The sequence below is a fragment of the Hemitrygon akajei genome, unplaced genomic scaffold (genome assembly GCF_048418815.1).
Source record: "Hemitrygon akajei unplaced genomic scaffold, sHemAka1.3 Scf000044, whole genome shotgun sequence".
NCBI classification, from domain to species: domain Eukaryota; kingdom Metazoa; phylum Chordata; class Chondrichthyes; order Myliobatiformes; family Dasyatidae; genus Hemitrygon; species Hemitrygon akajei.
In genome coordinates this window covers 6,133,800-6,159,273 of record NW_027331930.1, presented here as the reverse complement: position 1 = coordinate 6,159,273, position 25,474 = coordinate 6,133,800, and positions in this window count along the sequence as shown.

The window sequence follows — 25,474 nt, the reverse complement described above, 5'->3', positions numbered from 1 at the left end:
AAATTTAGTAGGAAGACAGAGGATTCAGAAGCTTTAAATACCTACAGAGAGGAACTAAAATAATCATTGGGAGGAGAAGAATGAAATTTGAAACCAAGCTAGCAAACGATATCAAAGTGGATAGCAGAAGTATTTTTCCCAAGTAGGTAAATAAAATAAAAGAGATGAGAGTGGTAATAGGATCACTAGAAAATGAGGCTGGATATACATTAACGGGGGACAAAGAGATGGCAGATGAGCTAAATGAGTACTTTGCACCAGTCTTCACCGTGCAAAACACTAGCACTGTGCCCGGTGTTGAAGGGTTCGAGGGAAGAGAAGTGAGCGCAGTTACTGTTACAAGGGAGAAGGTGCTCAAAAAGCTGAAAGACTTAAAGGTACATAAGTCACCTGGACCAGATGAACTGCACCCTAGTGTTCTGAAAGAGGTTGTGGTAGACATTGTGGAGGCATTTGAAATCATCTTTCAAACATCATTTGTCTCTGGCATCGTGTCAGGGGACCTGAAAATTTCAACTGTCGCTGCACTCTTTTAGTAAGGATGAAAGCAGCAGAAAGGAAATTATAGACCACTTAGCTTCACCTCTGTGGTTTCGAAGATGTTGGAGTCAATTGTTAAGTATGCCCATATGGAATACTTCGTGACACAGGACAAGGTAGGACAAAGTCCGTATGGTTTCCTCAAGGGAGAATCTTGCCTGACAAACCTGTTGGAATTCCTTGAGGAGTTACAAGTAGTATAAAGGGGATGTAGTAGATCAGGGGTGTCAACCTCATTTTAGGTCACGGGCCGGATTGGGCAAAATGCAGCTTCATGCGGGCCGGATCAGTTGGGCGCGTGCGAACGCAGCTTTCGTTGCCTCCGTTTTTTCAGCCTGCTCTCATGTGTCTCAGTCTCTGCTATAACTACAAAGTGTTTCACTTTACAAATTCTGTTTCTTATGAAGAAGATTGCCGAGCAAGCACTATTTTTATGATTGGTATTAACTTACAGTCGTAGGCTACAAGAAAGTTGTGCTGAGGGAGAGAGGAAACGATGCTACGTTGCCTGAGATTGTGACACTCAATATTTCATAATGCATTTTGCTTACATGTGGCAGAGCATCAAACAGTGTCACTCATTTTTCACTTGCTGCTTCCAGACACCTGACATCTGTTGGTCTTAACCAGCCTGTCAACATCAGGGACCAGTTTCTGGGCAGTTCCGATTTTCATAATGTCATTTAGATGTTTGTGTGTCAGCTGCGAGCGCAGTTTGGATTTGTTAATGTTCATTATGGAGAACGCCTGCTCACAGAGACATCTTGTCCCGACCATGCAAAGGATCTTTGAGGCAAAGTCTGTCATCTTGGGGTACATCGGTACGAGGTATTGATAGAATGAGTCCAGACTCACAGTCTCAAATTTATATTTCAAAGCCGAGTTACACTGAATGTCAATTAGTTCCTTTTGGAGTTCCTCCGGCACATCCGATGCTGCGGTGACGGCAAACGCCGAGCAAAATAGTGAGAATTCCTTCTCGAGTTGACTGAAGACTTGAAAATGATTCTGAAACTTACTTTCCAGCCGTGATATTTTGTCCTTATAGCTGTCCATGTTGTCATTATTACCATGAGCGACACACACAGACTGCAAAGAGGGGAAATGAGCTGGGTTGCTCCGGGATAGTTGCATCTCCCACAGGCCTAATTCAATTTGAAAGGCACAAATGCTGTCGTAATATTCCGTAACAAGTTTGTTTGGGCCTTGCATGTTAACATTAAACACATTTAAGTGCTCTGTTATATCCACTAAAAATGCAAGATCGTGAAGCCAGTCTGGGTCATCGAACTCTGCCACTGGCTTCCCTTTCTCATTGATGAATAGTCAAATTTCCGCACGTAATTGAAAGAAAATGTTTGAGCACAACACCTCTGCTCAACCAGTAGACTTCAGTGTGGTAGGGCAGGCGGTGTCCAATATTACTTTTGGTGCCAAGAGTCGCGAAGGTCGTGTTTAACACACCCGCACCCCCCCCCCCCCCCCGCTGTCTGCAAGAATATTCTCAATATTAAACCAGTCCACGGTACAAAACAGAGTGGGCACCCCTGGCACTTATGCATTATTTCTACTTCTGGTCTTTTCTGCCCCGGTGTGCATGCGTGTGACTAATCAATTTGGAGTCGATCTCACCTTTTACTGAGGCCGAGGTAGTAGATGTTGGGCTTATAAAGGTTGGTGACCACCACCCTAGAAAATGACACTGGAGAGGAGAAATGTGACAAAAGACATGGCAGAGGTACTTATTTAATATCGTGTGTCAATCCTCACTGTGAATGATAACAGCTGTACGTCAGAAATGTGAGAGTGTCAGGGGACAGAAATGCGTGTTGTTGCTGTTACTGAGGAGAAAGTACGTGGGACAATTGAAGGTCTGAAGGTCCTGGACCAGGTGGACCACACCCCACTGTTTGGAAAGAGTTAGCTGAGGAGAATATGGGGATATTAGTGATGATCTTTCAAGAATCACTAGATCATTCAAGATGACTGGAAATTGCAAAGGTCACTTCACTCTTTAAGAAGGCAGAGCAGCTGGGGAAAGAAAATTATAGGTGAGTTAGTCTGGATGTGGTGTGCTTGGGAAGATGTTGGAGTCCAGTGTTAAGGACGAGCTTTCGGGTACATGGAGACACATGATAAAATAGAGCAAAGACAGCATGCCTTCCCTTAAGGGGAAATCTTGCCTGACAAATCTGTTGGAATTCTTTGAGGAGCACAAAGCCAAGATAGACAAAGAATGATTTGGATGACAGAATTGTTTCCTTTGTGGCCAAGTTTGCAGACGATATGAAGATAGGTGAAGGGGCAAGTAGTGCTGCAGAAGCTCGGAACCTGGGGAAGGACAGAGACAGATCAGGAAATGGGCAAATAAGTGACAGATGGATTATCGGGTAGGGAAGTCATGCATGCACTTTGGTAGAAGGATTAAAGGCATAGACAATTTTGTAAACAGGGAGAAAATTCAAAAATCAGAAGTACAAAGGGACTTGGGTGTCCTTGTGCGGGATTCCCTAAAGGTTAACTTGCAGTTTGTGTCAGTGGTAAGATCGGCAAACTCAATGTTTGCTTTCATTTTGGGAGGATTAGAATACAAGAGCAAGGATGTAATGCTGAGGTTTTATAAAGATTAGTAAGACCATATTGGCAGTATTGTCAGCAGTTTTGGGTCCCTTATATCGGAAAAGATGTGCTGGCATTGGAAAGGGTCCAGGAGGTTCACAAGAAAGATTCTGAGAATGAAAGAGAACATATGAGACATATTTGTCGGTTCTGGGACTGTGCTCACTGGAGTTTAGAAGAATGGCTGATTTATTATCCCCCTCAACCCTATTCTCCCACCTCCTCCCCATAACTTTTGAGACTCTGACTAATCAAGAAGCTTATCTATCAACTTGTGCTTTAAAGATCACACATGAGAAAATCTGCGGATGCTGGTAATCCAAGCTACACAGGTCTTGATGAAGGTCTTGCCTGGTCTCCTGTCTGGAGAGAGTTGATGTCTGGAGGATGTGGGTGGGTCGAGGACCAGATGGCACAGCCTCCGACTGGAGGATGAAAATCTGCGGATGCTGGTAATCCAAGCTACACAGGTCCTGATGAAGGTCTCGCCTGGTCTCCTGTACGGAGAGAGTTGATGTCTGGAGGATGTGGGTGGACCAGATGGCACAGCCTCCGACTGGAGGATGAAAATCTGCGGATGCTGGTAATCCAAGCTACACAGGTCCTGATGAAGGTCTTGCCTGGTCTCCTGTCTGGAGAGAGTTGATGTCTGGAGGATGTGGGTGGACCAGATGGCACAGCCTCCGACTGGAGGATGAAAATCTGCGGATGCTGGTAATCCAAGCTACACAGGTCCTGATGAAGGTCTTGCCTGGTCTCCTGTCTGGAGAGAGTTGATGTCTGGAGGATGTGGGTGGGTCGAGGAACAGATGGCACAGCCTCCGACTGGAGGATGAAAATCTGCGGATGCTGGTAATCCAAGCTACACAGATCCTGATGAAGGGTCTTGCCTGGTCTCCTGTCTGGAGAGAGTTGATGTCTGGAGGATGTGGTTGGGTCGAGGACCAGATGGCACAGCCTCCGACTGGAGGATGAAAATCTGCGGATGCTGGTAATCCAAGCTACACAGGTCCTGATGAAGGTCTTGCCTGGTCTCCTGTCTGGAGAAAGTTGATGTCTGGAGGATGTGGGTGGGTCGAGGACCAGATGGCACAGCCTCCGACTGGAGGATGAAAATCTGCGGATGCTGGTAATCCAAGCTACACAGGTCCTGATGAAGCTCTTGCCTGGTCTCCTGTCTGGAGAGAGTTGATGTCTGGAGGATGTGGGTGGGTCGAGGACCAGATGGCACAGCCTCCGACTGGAGGATGAAAATCTGCGGATGCTGGTAATCCAAGCTACACAGGTCCTGATGAAGGTCTTGCCTGGTCTCCTGTCTGGAGAAAGTTGATGTCTGGAGGATGTGGGTGGGTCGAGGACCAGATGGCACAGCCTCCGACTGGAGGATGAAAATCTGCGGATGCTGGTAATCCAAGCTACACAGGTCCTGATGAAGCTCTTGCCTGGTCTCCTGTCTGGAGAGAGTTGATGTCTGGAGGATGTGGGTGGGTCGAGGACCAGATGGCACAGCCTCCGACTGGAGGATGAAAATCTGCGGATGCTGGTAATCCAAGCTACACAGGTCCTGATGAAGGTCTTGCCTGGTCTCCCGTCTGGAGAGAGTTGATGTCTGGAGGATGTGGGTGGACCAGATGGCACAGCCTCCGACTGGAGGATGCTCATTTAGAACAGAGTTGAGGAGGAATTCCTTTCGCCAGAGAATAGCGAATCTGCAGCAGGCAGCTGCGGAGGACAAATAATTGAGTATATTTAAAGTAGATTAACACACACAAAATGCTGGAGGAACTCAGCAGGCCAGGAAGCATCTCTGGAAAAGAGTAGACAGTCGACGGCTTGGGCTGAAACCCTTCGTCAGGACCTGCATTGCTTAAGGATCTGTGCATTTCCATCCCGTGTCCTAATGAGGGGTTGTGGGCGATTGGGTTGTGGGAAAGGGGACAAAGGAATACTCATCCCCCATCTTTGTTCCCCTCCAACTTCTCATTATGTCCACACACACAGTTCACCCACAGGCTTTCCACCCCTCCCCCACCTGGTTCTGGTTCAATCACCCGTTCATCTCTCCCCTACTGGTTCCCATTATCACCTTCTTTACTATCTCGAACCTTCAACTTCCCACTTCACACTCACAAATGAATGTGAACTTTGAATGAAGGGCCTGTTCCTCTGCTGTACTGCTCTATGTTCTCTATTCCCAGTTTAGAAGAATGAGAGCAGATCTCAGGGAAACACGAAAGTCTTTCAGGGATCAACAGGCAGGATACAGGGAGGATGTTTCCCCTGTCTGAGGAGTCAAAGGTCAGGGGTCACTGTCCGTTTGGAATTCTCAGCCCGGGGGTGCGTACAGCATAGAAATGTTCCCTTTGACCCATCGCCTCTGTGCTGATCTATTTACCCATCTACATTCATCCCATTGGCTGGTATTAGGTCAGTCTCCCTCTGTGCCTTGTCTATTGAAGTGTCTGTCCAAGTGTCTCTTAAACACAGAGGACTGGAGGCCTGTGACCTGCAGAGGTCGGTGCTGGGGCCGGGTTGTTTGTCATTCATATTAATGATTTGGATGAGAATGTAGATGACACAGTTAGTAGGTTTGTGGGTGACACTAAAATTCATGGTATAGTACCGGGCTCTTGATCAACTGTAGAGTCGGGTACAGTGACAATGTTTTAAAATTCATCTTGCCAGGGACGTGGATCAGAAGGTGGAAAGGAATAATGGGCAAATGGGACCAGCTCATTAAAGCAAGCTGGTCGGCACGAACAAGTTGGGCCGAAGAGCCTCTGTGACCTCCTGTTTAAATCCATTCACTCACCCCCTTCCCATCTGAATCCACCCCTTTCCTGCACTCGTTTCTGCTGTCTCTCTCTCCCCTATTCATTTTTGTTCTTGAGGGAAGATGTTGCCCTGAAACGTAGACTGTCCATCTCTCTCCACACATGCTGCCTGATCTGCTCGGTTCCTCCAGCATTTTGTGTCTGTTTGATTGGGAAATCTCTGCTCTCCGTCCAGCGGAAAGATATTGGAGAGATATTAGTTGCCCACCCGCTTCCCTGGGAAAGGTTGCCTGTCTGCAACCCGACTGCACCTAAAGCCCACGGGCTTTCCACTGGTCCTGGGGACGCTTTGCCCGAGTGTTCCCCCAATCTCTGGGGCAGCGCTGCCCGAGTCTCCCCACAATGCCCGGGGACTCTAATTCTCTGCTTCTCCCCCCAGCTCTGTCACCCTGGATGTGGAAATGGCGAATCCATGGATCGAGGTGTCTGTGGATTGGAAGAGTGTGAGATGTACCCGGACACGGAGAGAGCTCCCTGACACCGGGAAGAAATTCACAAATCGGGCTTGTGTGCTGGGATCGGAGGGATTCACATCGGGGAGACATTACTGGGAGGTGGAGGTGACGGGGAATCGGGACTGGTATCTAGGAGTCACCGCAGGGTCTGTGGAGAGGAAGAGAGAAGGGTCGGACTGAGTCCAGAGACCCGATTCTGGGTCATTGGGCGGTATTATGACATGTTACTCCGGAATTATGACATGATGAAAGTTCGTACCTCCCCTGAGTCCCGTCTCGCTGCCGGTCCCATCCCCGGGAGGGTGGGAGTTTATCTCAGTTACGAGTCTGGGTCAGTTTCATTTTACAACGTGGAGACCAAGTCCCATCTCCACACCTTCACTGGGAATAAATTCACGGGGAAACTTTATCCTTTCTTCGCGACTGGGGATGAAAACCAGTGGCTGAGAATCTGCTCCCATTATGCTCCGGGTCTGTAAATGGGTTGGGTCCTGGGACCGGCGTCAGGAGTAAGATCACTGTAAATGTAAATATGCGGAGAGTGAAATAATCATGAGATGAGAATTGTCGATCCATTAATTTTAACTTATTCACCGCGTCCAACAACAGAATAGAATAGGGTCCTGAGCTCCCCCGGGTCCTACAGTCCACCCGAACTGAGACAGGTTAAATGGGACAAGTGGGGGTGGTGTTGACTGGGAAAGACAGTGAAGATTGTTCATTAAGTTCATCTGCCATTTCTTTGTCCTCCATTACTACTTCACCAGCATCATTTTCCAGTGGTCCAGTATCAACTCTCATCTCCCTTTCACTCTTCATGTAACTGAAACCTAAACTTTTAGTATCCTGATTTATATTACTGGCCAGTTTGCCCTCATATTTTGTCTTGATCATTCTTATGGCTTTTTTCATTGCCTTTTGTTGGATTTTAAGAGCATTCCAATAATCCAACATCCCACTCACCTTTGCTACCTTATGTGCCATTTCCTTAGGCTTAACACAGTCCTTAACTTCCCTTGTCAGAGACGGATTCCTACCCCTGCCATTTGAGAACTTCTTCGGTGGGACATGTCTCTCCTGCTATTCCCACATCCGTCAGCCTCCTCTGTTAAGCCGTCATCCCTAGAGTAACGTCCCAATACAATTGGGATGTTTCCATTATTATATGCCTTTGCCTGTTCAATACTGTGAATTAATTTAAAGTCAGTCCTATAACTTAATAAAGTATTTATCTGAAAACTATCAACCCTCAAAGATTGTACTGAAGGCTGCATTTGATTTTTTTCACCCATATCTGCTTCACACTGAAATAGTATGTGTTTAAAAGTTTCATAATGACAAAATGTACACGACAGTCATATGAAGCAAGGTTAGCAGAGCTGGGACTTTTGTCTTTGGAGCGTAGAAGAATGAGAGGGGACTTGATAGAGGTCTACAAGATTATGAGAGGCATAGATAGGGTGGATAGTCAGTACCTGTTTCCCAGGGCACCAATAGCAAACACCAGAGGGCATAGGTACAAAATTAAGGGATGGAAGTTTAGGGGAGACATCAGGGGTAAGTTTTTTACACAGAGGGTTCTGAGTGCCTGGAATGACTTGCCAGGGTTGGTGGTGGAGGCTAAAACATTAGGGGTATTTAAGAACCTCTTGGACAGGCACATGGATGAAAGAAAATTAGAGGGTTATGGGGTAGTGTGGGTTTAGTACCTTTTTTAAGGATTATATGGGTCGGCACAACATGGAGGGCTGAAGGGCCTGTACTGTGCTGTAGTGTTCTATGGTTCTATGGTCCTATAACACAGAATGAAGTTTTCTAATTAGACACAAGGCATAATTAAGCATAGTGCTGGCAATTCTAAGTCTTGTCAATATCATTCCTTCCCTTCCTGTTTTAAGCCCTTCTTCCATAAACCCAACTTGTTTATGTATTCTGTAAAGGCGTCAGTCCTTATGTCAATTTTCCTACAGATCTTGCCATAAGTCCTTAACTCTTAACCCTACCATCCCCTTAGCTTCTGATTTGCGAAGTGGAATGTCTATATCCTCAGTTGAACTTCTGACAGGTTTTGTTGCTAAACAGTCAACCCCATCATTTCCCTCAACAGTGCGATGTGCAGGGCCCAGAAGGTGCAGACATATGAACCGAACTTTGTATATGTAATAATGCTTGATGAGTTTCCAACAGTCAATCTGACCTACTGCTAGAATGTCCTGTTTTAAGGCTCATCGAAACCAAAAGAGAATCTGAACAAATTACAAATTTGCAAGGACCAATTTGCTCCACCCACTGTAACCCTAAAATCAAAGCAAAGAATTCAGCTCCATAGACCCACAAATGGCTGGTAAGTGATTTCTTTATCATTACCTGCAACTCAAAAAATGAAAACAGACACACCAACATTCCCAGTTAAATGATGTTTTAATCCATCTGTAAAATGCTGACCGTATGATAATAACTTTCATGAATATACTCATGAACCAACAGACTCTCAGGCAGAACAGAATCCAGTTGTGTAACCTAAAATTAACAAGTCATTGGAAAAAACAACAGAGTGGGGTTACCGAGAAAGCTACAGTGGAACTTACTGTATCATCCGATACACCCATATTCCCAGCGTGATAAGAACCCAGCCACCCAAAACTAAAAGCATTCTTCTTGTGATGTTCCCAACCACCCTTTAGCACAGGATGTTCAATCCAATTTGTTAATATCAACTTCCACCTCTGTCCCTGTAAGGGCAATTGTCCCATTTCAACCAGTAAAGCCGAAACAGGGGACGACCTGACTTAACCACAACACAATCTTAAAGCACGAAATGAATCACACCCAAACATCATAAAGTTGAAGAGGAAAGTGATCTATAAACTACAAACATAATCAAGAACAGATCCAATTAAACAAACGAGATTGGTCAACAAATATTTTCATGTATCACCCCAGAATACTCACAGAGATAACAAAGAGTATTTAAAGTTTCTTTACATTTATCAATTATTTTCTGATCCGGTGTTTCTATGTCAGCTTATTATCGATCCACATGCCTGGAAATCTCACCACTGACACCTTTTAAGGAGTTTGACCATATAATTTCCAATCAAGTGCAAGTCTGCTAATCCTGTTTGTAAAGCACATAATTTGTGTTTTTGCTACTGAAAGCTTAAATCCCATCTATTCGCCGACTGTTTGACCTTACTAATTGCTAACACATCCTATATACAATAAAAGTGAAATTTCTACCTCTAATCCATAAACCTCCATCATTTGCATATAGGGATTTACAGAATGAAAAACCTATGAAAAATATTATTAATTATAATATAAAATAATAAATACTGCCTGTGGGATCCCAGTCTCAATCTCATAACAACCTGAATATAACTTTCCCACCCATATCTGACACAAAACGTTCAATTAAAACAACTCAAAGTTAGATAATAGCCCCTCCATCCTCATTTCCACAATTTCATAAAAATTCTTTTCTTCCATAAATACCATCTGCCTTTTGAATAGTAAAGTACTGCTGTTACAACATCTATATTTAACTGGCTTTCCTAATATCATCTTCCAAATATAAAAATGAATTCAATGTCATACTTGCCCATCAATACCTTTACAAGACGTACAAATAGAAACAATCAGAAAAAATTGTACAATAGCCCTCTCAATTGCATTTCCAAATATTAATCAAAAGTCCATCCTTCAATAAATATTATTTGCCTTTTCAATATCAAAAATATTGCTATTACAACATCTTTATTTAACTGTACTTTCCTAATATGATCTTCCAAACCCAAACTGATCCAATGTTATTTAAGGCAGAGATTGCTGGGTATCTGAGTAGCCAGGGTATCAAAGGGTATGGTGAGAAGGTGGGGGAGTGGGACTAAATGTGAGAATGGATCAGCTCATGATAAAATCGCAGAGCAGACTCGATGGGCCGAATGTCCGACTTCTGCTCCTTTGTCTTATGGTCTTATTCTACCGTTCCAAATTCCCCTCTGATAAAACGTGAAATTATCTCTTTTATCGAAAATATAATTCAAACACTCGATTACCATATAGTCCACAAATTTACATAAATGAGACACTAATGATATTGGCCTACAAGAAGGAGGATCAGACGGGGAGATCCAAGTTTTAGAATGGGAACTACTACAACCATTTTCCATGAGAAAAGTAGATGGCCAAACCTCCAAATACGATTCAGAAAGTTAATATTCTCACAAAAGAAAATTACACACATGCCTGTTGAATCAAGATTTTCTACTACAAGTTCATGATACATTTTGTTCCCATTCACAACACTATACTCTGCCCTTCTCCTTATAAAACTGACAACACCACTCCTCTATCAACTAACCTGTCAAGCCAAACGACAATATAATCCTGCACAGGAATAAAACTCAAAATGTGCAGGTTTCCTGAACAGATATAACATCGGAAGAATCTGACAAATCAGAAATAAACTTCTTAAAGTGTTGACCATGTAAAATCAGGCTTCTTGCATTTCACTTCAATATTTCAATCCCATTACATATCTTCACAAGTAGACTGCGATGCAGAAACCCCCACAAATCAGAGCTTCATTTACAGCTTCCCACAAAACACCAGTTACACCAAGATACCTTTCTGCAGCTTTCACAATAATTTTAATTTCCTCAGTAGGATGAGATGTCTGAGCAGTACAATTCACCACATCGGTTATAAACATCACAAACGTCATTTTATCCAGCAGTGAAGTATCTTTGGTGAGAGAACTGTGTTGCCAGCATATATCCACTGACGTCACAGTCTGTTCTCTGAGTGGGATCACTGTATCCAGTTTACCTGCTCTGCTTGCTGTACTTGTCCTTGAACAGGCCCTTCTGCTCACTGTGTTGTTCTGAACCAATTGAACTGGTCATTTCATGCCTTACTAAACCAATCCCTTCTGCCGACACAAGGAACACATCCCTCCATTCTCCTCACATTCACGTGGTATCTAATAGCCTCTTTCGCATCTGCCTCCACCACCACCCGATATTCACTCCAGACACCCACCACTATGGGGATGAAAAACAAAACTTGATACGCAAATCTCCTTTAACCATTCTGAGTTAGGATTTTAACATCATTGTCTTTTCTAATTGTTTTTATTCCAACAGCAACTATGCAGAGAAAAGATACAAAATGCACTAAGTTACAAAATACTTCAATAGTGCAAAAAGGACCAATGAGGATGTGTTCCCCCTTTCTCCTGAAGTGCATGCCCACTGGCATTGGACATTTCCTCCTTAGAGATAAAATCCCGGCTGTCCACTCTGTCTGTGCCTCTCACATTCCTGTAAACGTCTGTCGGACCTCCCTCAGCCTCTGCCACGCCGGAGAAAATTCCCCGAGATTGTCCGGTCTCACTTTATCCAGGCAGCATCCTGTTAAGCGTCTTCCACTCACCATCCAAAGCCACCGTATTATTCCTGTCTTCGAATGCAATTCTCCAGATGTGGTTAAACTAGAGATTTATACAACTGCAACATACCTGCCTGACAATGGAACCACTATCTGGGAGTTATGAACTCGGATTCCAAGGTCCCCCTGTAGATCAACACAGTCCAATCTCGCCCCATGAATACAACAGCAACGAGATAATGTCTTTATAAGACACGAGTCAGGCCACACTTGGAGTATTGTCAACAGTGTTGGGCCCCACATCTCAGACAGGATGTGTTGTCATTGGAGAGAGTCCAGAGGAGGTTCAGAAAGATGTTTTCAGGAATGAAGGGGTTAAAATATGAGCAGCACTTGGCAGCTTTGACCCTGTGCTCACTGGAACTCAGAAAAATGCGGGGGCATCTCATTGAAACTTACCGAATGTTGAAAGGACTGGATAAGGTGGATGTGGAGAAGGTATTTCATGTGGTGGGGCACAGCCTCAAAGTCGAGGGGCCACCTTTTCAAACAGAGGTAAGCAGCTTATTTTTTTTATTAGCCAAGGTGTATTGGATCTGTGGAATGCTCTGCCACAGACTGCGGTGGAGGCCGAGTGTGTGGGTATATTCAAGGCGGAAGTTGATCGTTTCCTGATCGGTCAGGGCATCAAAGGATATGGCGGGAGGTCAGATATCTGGAATTGAGTGCGATCTGGGATCAGCCATGATGGAAAGGTGGCTGACTCAATGGGCTGAATGGCCTAATTCTGTTCCTATGCCTTATGGACTTAGGAACAGAAGCCCCCTCAATCATGATGAATCTCCTCTGCACTCTTCCAGCACAAAACATCCTTTGTACAGAATGCTAAGCGGAACTGAATGTAACTTTTCAAGAACGTTGTCAAGTCAGGCAGCATCTGTTGAGGGAACAGAGTCGATGGTTGGGACAGAACCCCTCCCTTACGGCACTAACACAGGCCCTTCGGCCCAACCTTTCCATACTGTCCTCCTGTCCATTTAAACTAATCCCTCTGCCTGTCTTTGACACAGAACACAGAAATCTACAGCACATTACAGGCTCTTCAGCCCACAATGTGGTACCGACCATGTAACCTACTCTAGAGACTGCCTAGGATTTCCTGATCGTATATCCCTCTATGTTTCTAAGCTCCATGAACCTATCTAAGAGTCTCTTAAAATATCCTATTGTATCCACCTCCACCATCGCTGCAGGCAGTGCATTCCATGCCCCCACGACTCTCTGTGTAAGAAACTAACCCCTGACATTCCCTCAGTACCAACTTCCGAGCAGCTTAAAACTACGTCCCCTCATGTTAGTCACTTCAAGCATGGGAAAATGCCTCTGGTTATCCACATGGTCAAAGCCTCTCATCATCTTATTACAATTACTTATGTACAGGTTAGGAGAAATATAGCTTCAACATCACCTCACAGCTCTTGAACTCAATCCCACGGTTGATGAAGGCCATCACACCAGACGCCTTCCTAACAACACTGCCAACTTCCACAGCAGCTTTGAAAGTCGTATGGACATGGACCCCAAGATCTCTCTGACCCTCCACACTGCCAAGAGTCTTACCATTAATATTTTATTCTGTGTTTAAATTTGACCTGCAGAAATGAACCTCTTCATCTGTGTTGAACTCCCTCTGCCACTTCCCAGTTCTGCATCCGAGGCGAGGAAATAGATTGCTGAGCCTCTGGCTAGGATCATTACGTCCTCATTGTCCACGGGAATGGTCCCGGAGGATTGGAGGGAGGCGAATGTTGTCCCCTTGTTCAAAAAGGGTAGTAGGGATAGTCTGGATAATTATAGACCATTGAGCCTTACATCTATGGTGGGAAAGCTGTTGGAAAAGATTCACAAAGATAGGATTTATTGGCATTTAGAGAATCATGGCCTGATCAGGGATAGTCAGCATGGCTTTCTGAAGGACAGATCGTGTCTAACAAGCCTGATGGAGTTCTTTTAGGAGGTGACCAGGCATATAGATGAGGGTAGTGCAGTGGATGTGATCTACATGGATTTTAGTAATGCATTTGATAAGGTTCCACACTGTAGGCTTATTCAGAAAGTCAGAAGGCATGGGATCCAGGGATGTTTGACCAGGTGGATTCAGAATTGGCTTGCCTGCAGAAAGCAGAGAGTTGTGGTGGAGGGAGTAGATTCGGATTGGAGGGTTGTGACTAGTGGTGTCCCACAAGGATCAGTTCTGGGACCCCTACTTTTCGTGATTTTTATTAATGACCTGAATGTGGGGGAAGAAGGATGGGTTGGCAAGTTTGCAGAAGACACAAAGGTTGGTGGTGTTGTGGATAGTGAAAAGGATTGTCAAAGATTGCAGAGAGACATTGATAGGATGCAGGAGAGTGCTGAGAAGTGGCAGATAGAGTTCAACCTGCAGAAGTGTGAGCTGGTACACTTTGGAAGGACAAACTCCAAGGTAGAGTACAAAGTAAATGGCAGGATACTTGGAAGTGTGGAGGAGCAGAGGGATCTGGGGCTACATGTCCACAGATCCCTGAAAGTTGCCTCACAGGTAGACAGAGTAGTTAAGAAAGCTTACGGGTTGTTAGCTTTTATAAGTCGAGGGATTTAAGAGTTTAAGAGTCGCGATGTAATTTTGCAGCTTTATAAAACTCTGGTTGGGCCACACAAGGAGTACTCTGTCCAGTTCTGGTCACCTCACTATAGGAAGGATGTGGAAGCATTGGAAAGGGTACAGAGGAGATTCACTAGAATGCTGCCTGGTTTAGAGAGTATGGATTATGATCAGAGATTAAGGGAGCTAGGGCTTTACTCTCTGGAGAGAAGGAGGATGAGAGGAGAAATGATAGCGGTATAGTTGATATTAAGGGGAATAGATAGAGTGGACAGCCAGCGCCTCTTCCCCAGGGCACCACTGCTCAATACAAGAGGACATGGCTTTAAGGTAAGGGGAGGGAAGTTCAAGGGGGATATTAGAGGAAGATTTTATACTGGGAGAGTGGTTGGTGCATGGAGTGCACTGCCCGAGTCAGTGGTGGAGGCAGATACACTAGTGAAGTTAAAGAGTCTACTAGACAGATATATGGAGGAATTTAAGCTGAGGGAGGCAGAGTTTAAGGGTCGGCACAACATTGTGGGCCGAAGGGCCTGTACTGTGCTGTATTGTTCTATCTGTTTCTCGCTGGAATCTCTCTTTTAATTTAATTTTTCATTGAAGGCACGACACAGTACAGAAAACGTAATGCATTACATTTTCCTCCATTTTGCTTTGATATCTTACCCCTAAACAACACCACAATGTCATCAGTGGGGCCTTCTGGGAATTGTAGTCATTTGTCCTCGCTCGCTCCCTGTCGAAGCATGTTTCGTCAGCCACCACAGACGTCACCGAAACAGACCCACCGAGGCGCGAAGGGGAATCACACCCGTCCTTGTGGGCGCCGAGGCCGGCGACACCGACAGAAGCGAATCGCTGAACTCCGCCATGGCGATGGAGCGGAAGGGGACGGGCTGCTCATGGGACGATTTCCTCCAGCCTATCGTAGCTCAGAATTAACAATGACCCCTGCTGTCATTGGCTGTAATGTCTGTCGTTCAAATGGGAACTCGGAGAGTGATTAGTTTATGTGAACGTCAGTCAGCCTTCCTGTCTTTATGAGTGTGGATTTGGATTTATAACGGGACAGGAAGCAAATTGGGAGAAATGTGAGTTTTTATGTGATGATACATCAGTCTCCGAGTTACATTATTAACAATAAAAGGGCAATGGCCGTGGTGAGGAAGTAGGTGATTTACTGGAGGTTATATGGAGATAATATTGGAAGGGATATCAAACTTGGAATTGTTTGGGACATGATTTAGAAAATGGCGGTTTTGTGGGGATCATAATATTCCAGTGTTGATTAATGAGGGCAAAATGATTGTTACTGAAACAGGGAAGGTTGTGTTACTGGCTGGGTCATTTGCTGAGATTCATAATCAGGATAATTTAAGTGAAGAAGTTAAACAATGTAGGGATATGTTTTTCAGTGAATACCCTGATGTGCTGGAAGTCAGCTGTAGTAATGATAGTATCACTGATGGAGAGATTTCTTTGTATGAATTTAAGACGTCTATTAATAATGCAGGTCAGGTGTTCCCAGGAAAGAGTGATATTTGAAATTGTAATTGTTTCTAATTCGCTTTTGTGAAAATATTAAATGTTTGAATTGTGCATCTACTTTCCTCATGGAAAATGGAAATAGTAGTGCCAATTCTAAAACCTGGCAGATCCCCATCTGATCCTTCCAGTTATGGGCCTATATCGTGAATGTCTCATGTATGTAAACTTATGGAATGTATGGTAATCAAGCGCTTGCGTAATATTTTGGAAAGAGTGGTGATAAAGTGTTTTATTAGAGTGGATTTTGGAAGGGTGAAATGACATTAGATTCAGTTTTAGATTTGGAAGATGATATTCGGAAAACACAATTAAATAAAGATGTTGTAATAGCAGTATTTCTTGATACTGAAAAGGGAAGTGATATGGAAGAAAGGACTTTTGATTAAATTAGGAGTGAGGGGGACATTGTATAATTTGTCTGAGTTTTTTATTTGGACGGACTGTGCAAGTACCGGTCGGCATGTTATTTTTGTGTTTCTATGAGGTAGAGAATGGGATCCCACAGGGCAGTATTTGTAGCCCTTCATTATTTAATATTATGCTTAATGATATTTTCTCTGAGATGGGAAAATGGGATACCCTGGGTAAATCACAATATACAGATGACGTAGCTTTATGGATTAGAGGTATTAATTGCAATTTACAATTAATAGGTCAAACAGTGGGCAGATTGATGAGGATTTTAAGCGTTTAGTCGTTAAAACACATTATGTGGTTTAAAAAAAGCAATAATAGACTTGCACTTGATTTTAAATTATGTCATTAATATCTTGTGGAAGTGTCAGAGGTAAGATTTCTCAGTATCTGGATGGATAATAAGCTGACGTGGAAGCACCTATCAGTAAAATAATTGATAAATGTAAAGGAGCTTTAAATCTCCTCAGACATCTATGTGGGTATTCTTGGGTGCAACATGAAAATCTTTGTTGACCGATTATATTTGTTTAATTTGATCTGTTCTTGATTATGTCTGTGTGGCTTATGGATCACCTTCATCTTCAAATTAAAAATGTTTGTATGTGATACAATTACAGACTTTAAGATTGTGTTCTGTTGCAGTAATGTTGTCTCCTGTTTTGGCTTTACTGATTGCAATGGGACAATTGCCCTCAAAGTAACAGAGGTTCAAGTTGATGTCAACATACTGGATTAATTTGCCGGGCAAGGAAATGATCATCCAGTTAAAGGTGTGCTGGCAGACGGTTGGGGACATCACAAGAAGAGTGTTTTTTGTTCTGAGTGGCTGGGTTCTTACCACGCTGGGAATACGGGTGTATTTGATGATAGAATATGTCCACTGTAGCTTTCACTGTAACCACACCTTATTTTTTCCAGTGACTTCAGTTGATTTTATGTAACACGATCGGATTCGGTTCTGCCTGAGAGTCTGTTGGTTCATCAGTATATTAATGAAAGTTATTATCATACAGTAACCATTTTTACAGATGAATCCAAAGATAAGTTAACTGGGGATGTTGGTGTGGCTGTTTTTGTGTGCCTGAATTGCAGGTAATGATAAAGAAATGACGTATAGCCATTTATCAGCATAGGAAGCAGAATTCTTTGCCAACAGTTTAGGCTTACAGTGGGTGGAGGAAATTGGTCCTTATAATTTGCTCAGAATACATGTCAGTTTTGATGAGTCTTAAACAGGTCATTCTGGCAGTAGGTCAGATTGACTGTTGGAAATTTGTCAAACGGTATTTCATAGATAAAGTTTGATTTATATGTCTGCACATTATGGGCCCTGCACATCACACTGTTGAGGGAAATGATGATGTTGACTGTTTAGCACCAAAAGCTATTAAATGTTAAGCTGTGGATATAGACCTTCCACTTAGCAAATTAGAAGCTAAAGGGTTGGTAGTGTTAAGAATTCGGGGCTTATGGCAAGAGGTAGGATAATGGACATAAGGACAGACACCTTTACAGAATACATAAACCTGTTGGGTTTATAGAAGAAGGGCTTAAAACAAGGGAAGGAATGATATTGACATGACATAGAAATGTCCACACTATGCTTAATTATGCCTTGTAACTAATTGGAAAACTTCATTCTGTGTCGTGTACAGTTTGTCATTATGAAACTGTCGAAACACATACTATTTCAATGTGAAGCGTATAAGGCTGAAGAAAAATCAAATGCAGTCTTCAGTACAATCTTTGCGAGGGTAGATAGTTTTCAGATTAAAACTATTAAATTATGGGACTGACTTTAAATCAATTCATAGTTTGAGCTGGAAAAGGCATGTAATAATTGTGTTAAACGTAAGGAAATGACATATAGTGTAGCAAAGGTGAGTGGGATGTTGGATTATTGGGATGCTCTTAAAATACAACAAAAGGCAATGAAAAAAGCCGTAAGAATGGTCAAGACGAAATATGAGGTCAAACTGGCCAATAATATAAATCAGGATACTAAAAGTTTAGTTTTCAGTTACATGAAGAGTGAAAGGGAGATGAGAGTTGATACTGGACCACTGGAAAATGATGCTGGTGAAGTAGTAATGGGGGACAAAGAAATGGCAGATGAACTTAATGAATAATCTTCACTGTCTTTTCTGGTCAGCACCGCCCCCACTTGTCCCATTTAACCTGTCTCATTACGGGTGGATTTTAGGACCCGGGGGAGCTCAGGACCCGCCGCCCGCAACTGCTGCTGAATCCCCGGTGTTTCTGTTCGGTTGACGGATGCGGTGAACGAGTTAAAATTAATCGATCGACAATTCTTATGTCGTGTTTATTTCACTCCATAGAACCATAGAACTCTACAGCACAGAAAACAGGCCATTTGGCGCTTCTAGTCTGTGCGGAAACTTTATTCCGCTCGTCGCATTGACCTGCACCCAGTCCATAACCCTCCAGACCTCTCCCATCCAGTTATCAATCCAATTTATTCTTAAAACTTAAGAGTGAGCCTGCATTTACCATGTCAGATGGCAGCTCGTTCCACACTCCCACCACTGTCTGAGTGAAGAAGATCCTCCTAATGTTCCCCCTAATCCTTTCCCCTTTCACCCTAAAACCATGTCCTCTCATATTTATCTTTCCTAATCTAAATGGAAAGAACTTACTCGCATTTACTATCTATACCCCACATAATTTTGTAAACCTCTATCAAATCTCCCCTCATTCTTCTACGCTTCTAGGAATAAAGTCCTAACCTGTTCAATCTTTCCCTGTAACTCAACTCCTGAAGACCTGGCAACATCCTAGTAAATCTCTGAACTCTTTCAATCTCTCCAGCCTCTCCATGGATACCTCATGTCTGAACTTTCTGAACTAACCTCCCATGTGGGACCTTGTCAAAGGCTTTACTAAAGTTCACGTTGACAACATCCACAGCCTTTCCTTCACCTACTTAGTTGATAACTTCCTCGAGAAACTCTTCGAGATTCATTAAACACGATCTACCATGCACAAAGCCATACTGACTGTCCTTAATCAGCCCTTGGCTGTCCAAATACTTGTAAATCCGATCTCTCAGAACATCCTCCAATTATTTACCTACTACTGATGTCAGGCTCACTGGCCTGTAATTACCTGGTTTACTATTGGAGCCTTTTTTAAACAATGGAATAACAAGAGCTACCCTCCAATCCTCCGGCACTGCACCCGTGGCTGAGGACATTTTAAATATTTCTGCCAGGGCCCTGCAATTTCTACTCTAGTCTCTCTCAAGGTCCGAGGAAATATCAAGTCAGGCCCGGGGGATTTATCTACCTTTATGCGCTGTCAGGCAGCAAGCACCTCCTCCTCTTTAATCTACAAATTTTCCATGACACCACTGCTTGTTTCCCTTTCTTCTATATACACTATGCCAGTTTCCTGAGTAAATACTGATGCAAAAAAACTGTTTAAGATCTCCCCCATCTCGTGAGGCTCCACATATAGACGACCACTCTGATCTTCTAGGGGACCAATTTTGTCCCTTACTATCCTTTTACTCTTAATATACTTGTAGAAACCCTTCAGGTTTTCCTTCACATTATCTGCCAAAGCCACCTCATGTCTTCTTTTTTCCTTCCTGATTTCCTTCTTTAGTATTTTCTTACGTTTTCTATACTCTTTAAGTAACTCATTTGCACTTTGTTGCCTCTACCTGCTATACACTTCTCTCTTTTTCTTAACCAGATCGCCAATATCCCTTGAAAACCAAGGTTCCCTATGTCTGTTAACTTTGTCTTTAATCCTAGCAGGAAAATGCAAACTCTGCACCCTCAAAATTTCACATTTGGAGGCCTTCCACTTACTGAACACATCCTTGTCAGGAAAAAAAAAACTTATCCCAATCCACTCTTCCTAGATCTTTTTTCATTTCCACAAAATTAGCCCTTCTGCTATTTAGAACCTCAATTCGAGGACCAGACCCATCCTTATCCGTAATTAACTTGAAACTGATGACATTATGGTCACTGGACCCAAAATGTTCGCCTACACATACTTCTGTCACCTGACTGTCTGGTTTCTTAATAGGAGATCAAGTATTGCATCCTCTCTCGTAGGTACCTCTATTGATTTAGAAAACTTTCCTGAAAACATTTCACAAACTCCAAGCCATCTAGTCCTATTACAGTTAGGGAGTCCCAGTCAATATGTGGAAAGTTAAAATCTCCTACTATTTCAACTTCCTGTTTCTTACATTGGTCTACTATCTCTCTACAGATTTGCTCCTCCAATTCTCTCTGACTATTGGGCGGTCTATAATACACCCCTATTAGTGTGGTCACACCTTTCCCGTTCCTCAGCTCCACTCATATGGCCTCTGTAGACAAACCTTCCGGTCTGTCCTGTCTACGCACAGCTATGATATTTTCCCTGACTAGTAATGCCACTCCTCCCCCTTTCATCCCTCCCCATCTATCATGTCTGAAACAAGGAATATTTCTATCATGTATAAACCTCAGGTGAGAGGTTATCTTTTTGTATTAATGTATTCATATCTGGAAACTTAGATAATTATTTTTGTAAAACATGTCTGACCTGAAGATATTGCAGTACGTGTGTATGAGAGAAAGATTATTTGCTAATTAACTCTTCAAAAGTCATAAATCGACCATCACAAAATAAATGATAATAAAAATAAATAAATCTGCAAAAAAAAACAGATCCCCTTAATCACTAAAGATTAAACAAGTTTGGGAGAGAGAACTTAATATGACCTTTGTTAATGAAGATGGTCAATTCCTCTTTGATATGTGCCAATCAGTGTTTAATTCAATTTAAAATTGTTCACTGTTACTATTTAACAAAGGAGAGACTATCCAACATATTTTCTAACATAGACAATTATTGCGATAGGTGTAAAACTGAAGTAGCCACTTTTTCACATATGCTCTGGTCATGTTCTTCATCAAAATCTTTTTGGAAATCTTTATTTTCTACAATTTCTAAAGCTCTGAAAATTAATTTACAACCTAATGTACAAACCTTTGATTTCTGTCTATACATGCAGTCCTCGTATGACCTTTATCCTCCTCCACCTCACTATCTGCTCTAACACTCTGGTTCCCCTCCCTCTGCAAATCTAGTTTAACCCCCCCACCACCCCCCCCCGAGCAGCACTAGCAAATCTACCCGCAAGGATGTTAGTCCCCCTCCAGTTCAGGGGCAAACCGTCCCGTCGGAACAGGCTCCACCTTCCCGGGAACAAAGCCCAATGGTCCAGAAACATGAAGCCCTCCCTCCTGCACCATCTCCTTAGCCACGTATTTAGCTGCACTCTCCGCACATTTATATTTACAGGGACTTTACTCCTGACGCCGGTCCCGGGACCCGCCCCGTTTACAGACCCGGAGCGGAACCGGAGCAGATTCTCAGCCACTGGTTTTCATCCCAGTCCGGAAGAAAGGATAAAGTATCCCCGTGAATTTATTCCCAGTGAAGGTGTGGAGATGGGACTTGGTCTCCGCGTTGTAAAATGAAACTGTCCCGGACTCGTAACTGAGATAAACTCCCACCCTCCCGGGGATGGGACCGGCAGGGGAGACGGGACTCGGGGGAGGGGAGATCACGGTACACGTCACAATCCCGATGTAACACGTCACCAACCCGCCTGATGATCCAGAATCCGGTCTCCGGTCTCAAACTGACCCCTCCCTCCCTCTCCACAGACTCTGCGGCGACTCCCAGCCACCAGAACCGATTCCCCGTCACCTCCACCTCCCAGTAATGTCTCCCCGATGTGAATCCCTCCGATCCCAGCACACAAGCCCAGGATGTGAATCTCTTCCCGGTGTCAAGGAGTTTCCTCCGGGTCCCGGTATATATCTGGATCAGGGTCCGTGTCCGGGTCCATCTCACACTCTTCCGATCCTCAGACACCTCGAGCTCCGGATTCGCCGTTTCCACATCCAGGATGACAGAGACTGGGGAGAAGCAGAGAATTAGAGAGTCCCCGGGGATCGGGGGGGGGGGGGTGGGGAGACTCGGGCAGCGGGGCCCCGGGGATCGGGGGGAGACTCGGGCAGCACGGCCCCGGGGATCGGAGGGGGGGGGGGGGGGGTGGGGAGACTCGGACAGCGCGGCCCCGGGGATCGGGGGGAGACTCGGGCAGCGCGGCCCCGGGGATCGGGAGGAGACTCGGACAGCGCGGACCCGGAGATCGGGGGGAGACTCGGGCAGCGCGGCCCCGGGGATGGGGGGGAGACTCGGGCAGCGCGGCCCCGGGGATGGGGGGAGACTCGGGCAGCGCGGCCCCGGGGATCGGGGGGGAGACTCGGACAGCGCGGCCCCGGAGATCGGGGGGAGACTCGGGCAAGCGCGGCCCCGGGGATCGGGAGGAGACTTGGACAGCGCGGCCCCGGGGATCGGGAGGAGACTCGGACAGCGCGGCCCCGGGGATCGGGAGGAGACTCGGACAGCGCGGCCCCGGGGATCGGGGGGAGACTCGGACAGCGCGGCCCCGGGGATCGGGGGAGACTCGGGCAGTGCGGCCCCGGGGATCGGGGGAGACTCGGGCAGCGCGGGCCCCGGGGATCGGGGGGGAGACTCGGGCAGCGCGGCCCCGGGGATCGGGGGGGAGACTGGGGCAGCGCGGTCCCGGGGATCGGGGGGAGTCTCGGACAGCGCGGCCCCGGGGATCGGGGGGGAGACTCGGGCAGCGCGGTCCCGGGGATGGGGGGAGACTCGGGCAGCGCGGCCCCGATGATCGGGGGGAGACTCGGGCTGCGGGGCCCCGGGGATCGGGGGGAGACTCGGACAGCGCGGCCCGGGGGATCGGGGGGAGACTCGGACAGCGCGGACCCGGGGATCGGGGGAGACTCGGGCAGCGCGGCCCCGGGGATCGGGGGGGAGACTCGGGCAGCGCGGCCCCGGGGATCGGGGGAGACTCGGGCAGCGCGGCCCCGGGGATCGGGGGGGAGACTGGGGCAGCGCGGCCCCGGGGATCGGGGGGAGACTGGGGCAGCGCGGGTCCCGGGGATCGGGGGGAGACTCGGACAGCGCGGCCCCGGGGATCGGGGGGAGACTCGGGCAGCGCGGTCCCGGGGATGGGGGGAGCCTCGGGGCAGCGCGGCCCCGATGATCGGGGGGAGACTCGGGCTGCGGGGCCCCGGGGATCGGGGGGAGACTCGGAGAGCGCGGCCCGGGGGATCGGGGGGAGACTCGGACAGCGCGGACCCGGGGATCGGGGGGGAGACTCGGGCAGCGGCGGCCCCGGGGATCGGGGGGAGACTCGGGACAGCGCGGCCCCGGGGATCGGGGGGAGACTCAGGCAGCGCGGCCCCGGGGATCGGGGGGAGACTCGGGCGGCGCGGCCCCTGGAATCGGGGGGGAGACTCGGGCGGCGCTGCCCCTGGGATCGGGGGGAGACTCGGGCGGCGCGGCCCCGGGGATCGGGGGGAGACTCGGGCGGCGCGGCCCCGGGGATCGTGGGGAGACTCGGGCGGCGCGGCCCCTGGGATCGGGGGGAGACTCGGGCGGCGCGGCCCCTGGGATCGGGGGAGACTCGGGCGGCGGGGCCCCGGGGATCGGGGGAGACTCGGGCGGCACGGCCCCGGGGATCGGGGGAGACTCGGGCGGCACGGCCCCGGGGATCGGGGGGAGACTCGGGCAGGCGCGGCCCCCGGGGATCGGGGGGAGACTCGGGCAGCGCGGCCCCGGGATCGGGGGGAGACTCGGGCAGCGCGGCCCCGGGGATCGGGGGGAGACTCGGGCAGCGCGGCCCCGGGGATCGGGGGGTAGACTCGGGCAGCGCGGCTCCGGGGATCGGGGGGAGACTCGGGCAGCGCGGCCCCGGGGATCGGGGGGAGACTCGGGCAGCGGGGCCCCGGGGATCGGGAGGAGACTCGGGCAGCGGGGCCCCGGGGATCGGGGGGAGACTCGGACAGCGCGGCCCCGGGGATCGGGGGGGGGGGAGACTCGGGCAGCGCGGCCCCGGGGATCGGGGGGAGACTCGGGCAGCGGGGCCCCGGCGATCGGGGGGAGACTCGGGCAGCGGGGCCCCGGGGATCGGGGGGAGACTCGGACAGCGCGGCCCCGGGGATCGGGGGGGGGTGGAGACTCGGGCAGCGCGGCCCCGGGGATCGGGGGGGAGACTCGGTCAGCGCGGCCCCGGGGATCGGGGGGAGACTCGGGCAGCGCGGTCCCGGGGATCGGGGGGAGACTCGGACAGCGCGGCCCCGGGGATCGGGGGGAGACTCGGACAGCGCGGCCCCGGGGATCGGGGGGAGACTCGGGCAGCGCGGTCCCGGGATGGGGGGAGACTCGGGCAGCGCGGCCCCGATGATCGGGGGGAGACTCGGGCTGCGGGGCCCCGGGGATCGGGGGGAGACTCGGGCAGCGCGGTCCCGGGGATCGGGGGGAGACTCGGACAGCGCGGACCCGGGGATCGGGGGAGAGACTCGGGCAGCGCGGCCCCGGGGATCGGGGGGAGACTCGGGCAGCGCGGCCCCGGGGATCGGGGGGAGACTCGGGCGGCGCGGCCCCGGGGATCGTGGGGAGACTCGGGCGGCGCGGCCCCTGGGATCGGGGGAGACTCGGGCGGCGCCGCCCCTGGGATCGGGGGGAGACTCGGGCGGCGCGGCCCCGGGGATCGGGGGGAGACTCGGGCGGCGCGGCCCCGGGGATCGGGGGGAGACTCGGGCGGCGCGGCCCCTGGGATCGGGGGGAGACTCGGGCGGCGCGGCCCCTGGGATCGGGGGAGACTCGGGCGGCGCGGCCCCTGGGATCGGGGGGAGACTCGGGCGGCGCGGCCCCGGGGATCGGGGGGGAGACTCGGGCGGCGCGGACACGGGGATCGGGGGAGACTCGGGCGGCGCGGCCCCGGGGATCGGGGGGAGACTCGGGCAGCGCGGCCCCGGGGATCGGGGGGAGACTCGGGCAGCGCGGCCCCGGGGATCGGGGGGAGACTCGGGCAGCGCGGCCCCGGGGATCGGGGTGAGACTCGGGCAGCGCGGCCCCCTGGGATCGGGGGGAGACTCGGACAGCGCGGGCCCCGGGGA